This window comes from Calliphora vicina, chromosome 1, assembly GCF_958450345.1.
Source record: "Calliphora vicina chromosome 1, idCalVici1.1, whole genome shotgun sequence".
NCBI classification, from domain to species: domain Eukaryota; kingdom Metazoa; phylum Arthropoda; class Insecta; order Diptera; family Calliphoridae; genus Calliphora; species Calliphora vicina.
Window position 1 is genome coordinate 49,613,935 of NC_088780.1, and position 6,000 is coordinate 49,619,934.

Sequence of the window (6,000 nt, forward strand, 5' to 3'; positions counted from 1 at the left end):
CACTCTTCAACGACAGTCTCACCTCAATAGTAAAAAAAATATTTAAAAAGATTTGAATTGAAATCCACTAATCCGCTACATATTGAATAATATTATTAACATTTGAATTATATATAGGGACACAGTAGACCTTGACTGAATGCCTGTTAATTGTTAATTTGTCTATAGTTAATACAATGGAAAATGTTCTGCTGAAATTATGGAATGTTCCAGATATATGAAATTTTTATGTAATATTTCTTCTCCCAAACTTTTAAAGAACGATTACAAATAGAATTGAAGTAATACTTTAGATTTAATAGTATAATATGTCGAAGTTTCTCGTATTATCTCTATTAAGATATTATGGTGATGATGTCTGTTATAACTGGAATATGTCTGTTATAACTGCTGAGACGAAAACGATAAAATCAGATGAGTCATTGACCCGTGTTGGGACCCTTTATAATTTGAGTTTCTGAAAGTAGTAAATGATAATGATGAATCATATTTATTTTACTCCACCTCCACACTTGTTAAAAAAAGGTATCTTAAAAATAGAATAAATCATAATTTATGTAGCTCAAGTCATGTATTGTTAAAATGTCTGCCAGCCAGATTTTTTTTTTTAATAATCAAAAGGAAGCCATATTAAAAAGCTGTTCGTTTACATTCGCAGTTGCCAACACATCAAAAAAGCTTAAAAAAAGATTATTATTCCAGCTCTGCTGAGTCCTGAATTTATTTCTGTGACTTCATAATACTTTTGCATATAAATACATACATATTTAGCTAAGGAAGTATGATGTGTAAACAGTACAAGTAAAATTTGTTTACACTCTACATTATGATATCCTCCGTCTTGGCAACAGTTCCGACATTCATTTATAATAAAGTACACAACTGTTACTATAGTATTATCATTTATCCGTATACTCCTATATTTAAGTTTTTATACGAGTTATATCACTTTCCTTAAATATGTTGCTACTTTCCCAAGAAGGATATTCGAGGAGAAAGTTTAATATCCTAAATATTGTATTTATTTCTGTTCCAGCTTGTAGTCAGTCTTAACAATATTTTATGTTGCTTGTGATTCTAATTTAATAACGCAGCATATTTATTTTCCTTCCTTGTTTGTTTCACATCTTTATTACTTTGGTGTGTTTTTTTTGTTATTTATTTCTTGTTTTGTATTTCTTTAGCGGATTTTTCTTTACGATTTATTACATTTCAAATACAGTTGTTCTTAAATTATAGCGGCGATATAAAAATAATACCATATTTATGGTTTAAATATACAAGAGACGACAAGCAAAATAGCCGCTGTGGTTTTTAAATTGAGTCATAAAACGAATGTCTGCTTAACTTAAAGGTTTATCTGTTACTTTTTGGTAATTATTTCATTATTTTTATATAAGTAGTACAAGTAGTATAAGTAGTAGTACAAAACAGTACAAAAATGGAAATGAACCCTTAATGGCACTTGGGGTTAAAATGACACTCAACTTTTAAAATCTCGAAAAATACAGTCAATATGAATGGGCTAATTTTAATGTTTTTTTATAAAAAAGTAAAAATTGTGAACATTTTTTACCACTTTCTAATACACACTATAATATTTTTAAGTTAGCTTCCTTTAAAAATCAAATTTTTATCAGCACTATTGAAATATAAAATGTTTATAATGATTTTAAAAGTTTGATGTCATTTTAACCTCAAGTGCCATTAAAGGTTAATTTCCATTTTTGTGCTGTTATTATAAATACCAGATTTCATGTTATATTTGACTTAAATTTCATCATAATCGGCCTACAAATATATAACATTTCGCTATCTTTCCATTAGAAATTCAAAATATTGAAAAATTTGACTATTTGGTAAAACTTTATATATTCACAATTATCTGGACTATGATATTCTGAATAGGTTTTACTTAAAATTCATAATAGCATGAAAATTGAACTCATTCGCCAAAATATGGCCAAATAATTGGTTTTTATCGAAAATATGCAAAATTTAAATCGCAGGTAGGGAAAAACTATAGGAAGTGTTTTCATAATTTTTTCATATTTTTATTCCCTATTATATTCTCAATAAATCCCAATGAGATCAACAAATTCTGAAATTTTTTTAACAAAATTTTTAAAAATTCAAACAAAATAGCAAAAGATTTGAAGGTTCATCGTTACACTGTTTCCGAAGCCATTAAACAGTATCAGAAAGACTTTAGCATTGAAAGGAAAGGATCAGGAAGAAAAAACTGTCTAACAGATATATTGGTAAGGCAAAAGAAGTCGAAAAACCTTTTCGAAGAGCACCGAACACTTCCATCAGGAAAGCAGCTCGTAAAGCAAAATGCTCTGATTCTTTTGTATTCAGAGCCAAAGATAATGCTAAGTTGAAGTCGAATAAAGTTCAGAAAAGAACTTAGAAGCAACGGACGAACAAAAAAATGTATGTAAAATTTTATAAAAAAACAAGTAAGAGAGCTATATTCTACTGTGCCGAATCTTATATACCCTTCACCAAATTATACTTTAAAATAAATTTTTTTAAATATAATAATTGTTTTTCAAAATTTTTTTTTTAAATTGTTTTTAAAATTTTTTTAATTTTTTTTTTTTAATTTTTTTTTTTTGGAAAAAAATTCGGGTTAAAAAATATTTTTCCCGATTTTGACCCATTGTAGGTCGAACTTACTATAGCCTTATCTACATCGTTGCAATGGACTTTGAAATATCTATCATTAGATATCCATATTGTCTATATTAATGACTTAGTAATTGAGGTTGTCCCGGTTTTTTGCTCATATCTCCGTTATTTATGGACCGATTTCGCTGATTTTAAATAGCAAACTTCTCGAAAGCATGTCTGACAGAATTATTGAAATTTTGGATCCGGAAGATATATGGGGTCTTCAGAAAATTGATTTCAACAGACAGACGGACATGGCTTAATCGACTCCGCTATCTATAAGGATCCAGAATATATATACTTTATAGGGTCGGAAATGAAAAATGTAGAAATTACAAACGGAATGATAAACTTATATATACCCTTCTCACGAAGGTGAAGGGTATAACAAGTAAGAAATTTAGGTAAAATTTTATAAAAAAACAATTAAGAAAGTATGGTCGGTCAAGCCCGACCATATAATACCCTGCACTAAGTAAAAGAGCAAAAACATTTTTCTTTTAAAATTTCAATAATTTATATTTTTGAGTGATTTTCGGAAGTGGTCCTTATATGGGGGGTATGACCAATTATGGACCGATCACCATGAAATTAGGTCGTGTGATTTATGTCTATATGAATGTTTACTATGTTGAATTTTGTGAGTATACCAAATTTTTAAGCGATTTATGCACGTTAAAGTGATTTTCGGAAGCGGGTCTATATGGGAGCTATGACTAATTATGGACCGATCGTAACAAAATTTGGTGACATGAATTTTGTATATATAAAACCAATTTGGAGCGCAATTTGTGGAGATACATTTATAAATTAAACATTTATGACCGATAAAGTTTAATTTCGGAAGGACATTTGTGTGGGGGCTAGGTGAAATAATGGACGGATTTCAGCCAGTTTCAATAGGCTTGGTCCTTGGGCCGAAAAAATAATATGTACCAAATTTGATCGAAATATCTTCAAAATAACGACCTGTACTCTGCACACAAAGTTTACATGGACAGTCAGCCAGCCAACCGGACGGACGGACGGACATCGTTTAATCGACTCAGAAAGTGATTCTAAGTCGATCGGTATACTTTAAGGTGGGTGTTAGACTAGTATTTTTGGGCGTTACAAACATCTGCACAAACGCATTATACCTTCCCCACTATAGTGGGGTAGGTTATAAAAATACACCTGTTGTGTAAATGATGATTAAACTAATTAGTAATTAGTCATATCACTCATAATTAAATTAAAATTAATGAAATTTTAAAAGAAAAATGTTTTTGCTCATTTTGTAGGGCTGACCGACTTACTTTCCAACTTGTGTGCTTTTAAATTTTCTCAAAGAAATTCGAGTTTTTTGTCCCCTTAAAAACGTAGACAGTGGTGCAGATTTTGTGAAATTAGTCATTAGAATTTTATTAACTATTTTTTTTATTCATTAAAAACATAACAATATTTTTAAATTTAAAATTACTATGATACTTTAAACGTACATACATATATTTGTTTATGACCTGGGTAGTAAAAATGCTGTTACATTTTTATCTTTTAAAAATGGTGGTTTATATCCTTTAAATAAACCGGATACGGTTGATTGCAAATAAAAGCAGTTTAGTAGTTTACAATTGTAACAACTCTTTATTTAATCAAATTTACACAACAACAATATAATATATATAATAATATACACACTTAAATTGCACTTTATAATGTACAAGAATGCAGTAAATGTGAACTCTAACAGCGCCTATGATAAATTGACCACCGATTTCAACATCTGCCATTATTTATATACAGTGCCATATTCCTTCCAGTAGCTTCATGAATGATCTTAACGGACAAAGAAACTAGAATGTTCGAATACTAGAGATTTTATTGTTGATAAGTAGATTCTACTGATGGTCATGTTTATAAACATGATGAATGTAGCAAGCAGTCGTTACAGACCGATAAAGTCAAGACGCTAATACAAATTCGTAACAAGACTTAATCAATTTATCAAAAAAATATGTGTTTAATTCAATAAACCAAAAAAAAAAAATTTTATTTGTAGTCTTGTGTTTTCTAAATATTAGCAGATGTTTCCAATTCATAGCTTTGAAATTTATAAATCATTTCTCTATTTATTACCTCCATTTAAGCAATTCCTTTTTTTTGTCATAACGTGTATAAGAATATTAATATAAAAAATATTTTGCAAGGAAAATATTGAAAAGAAAGAAAATGTAACAAAAATACAACAAAAGTTAAAGAATATTATTTTTAATAATGTTAAGAAAATGTACTTTAAATAGAAGTCATGCTTTTTTAACTGGAAACCGTCTACAACAAATTACAAAAGCACAAGCAAACACACAACCAAGCTTCGATATCCCAGCAGTTCTGAATACTAAACACAAACTAGATATTTATTGGCAAACAATGCGGAACAAGCATGCAACTGAATAAAATATTTGTTTTGTTTACGCTCTTAGTTGTGAGTTTTGTTGACGCTCGTGTTGTATTCATATAAATAGCCGATCTCATTCGGCCTGACAATAGAAATGGTGTAGTCTGAGGATAAAAATGGTGTGGTCCATTTACTTAGGGACACTAAGGACATTTAGAATTGACTACACGATATAATACCTCGGATGTATAAAGTAACCAATTGACTAATATTTAATCCAAAAATTACTATCATGGACCACTTGTTAAACTGCTGGGTATATTTTCAAGCTGACTCATAAATACGAAGGAAATTACAACACAGGCTCACATAAATAAGTTTACAATTTAACCAACCGTATTTCTATAAAACAAGACAAACAAAAAACAAATATTTTTGTTAAATGTAGCCAAGTTTTTTTTTTTGCCAACTTTTGTTTCGTTTTCATTTAACGTTTAATACAAATGTATACCTTCAAACACTCCTGTACAACTTTATGTCAAGAAATTTATACCAACACTTTTTATAAATTGTATTTTTTCTCTCTCCTTTAACTTGTTTTTATACTTAACTACCACCTAAATTATGTGGTTATATACACTTTGTTATTTTATTTGTTACAAGGAAATTTTTCCAAAAATAAATGCTTCAATTCCGACAGAGAGAAGCTTCCCCAAAACGAGATGAAACCATAGATAACAGCCAGCCTATGTCAAGAAAGGAGCGGGAGTCCGAGATTAGTCAGTGCCAGGATGAATCACTTTAGAAAAATAATACTGCTAGTGCAAATTAACCTCCATTAGAATTAGAAAACGACAACATTACCTCTCATGAACTGAATAAAAAAATTCCCACCAACATAATACATGAAATCCCGACAACTCGAACTTTATTGTATTAAATGAGTA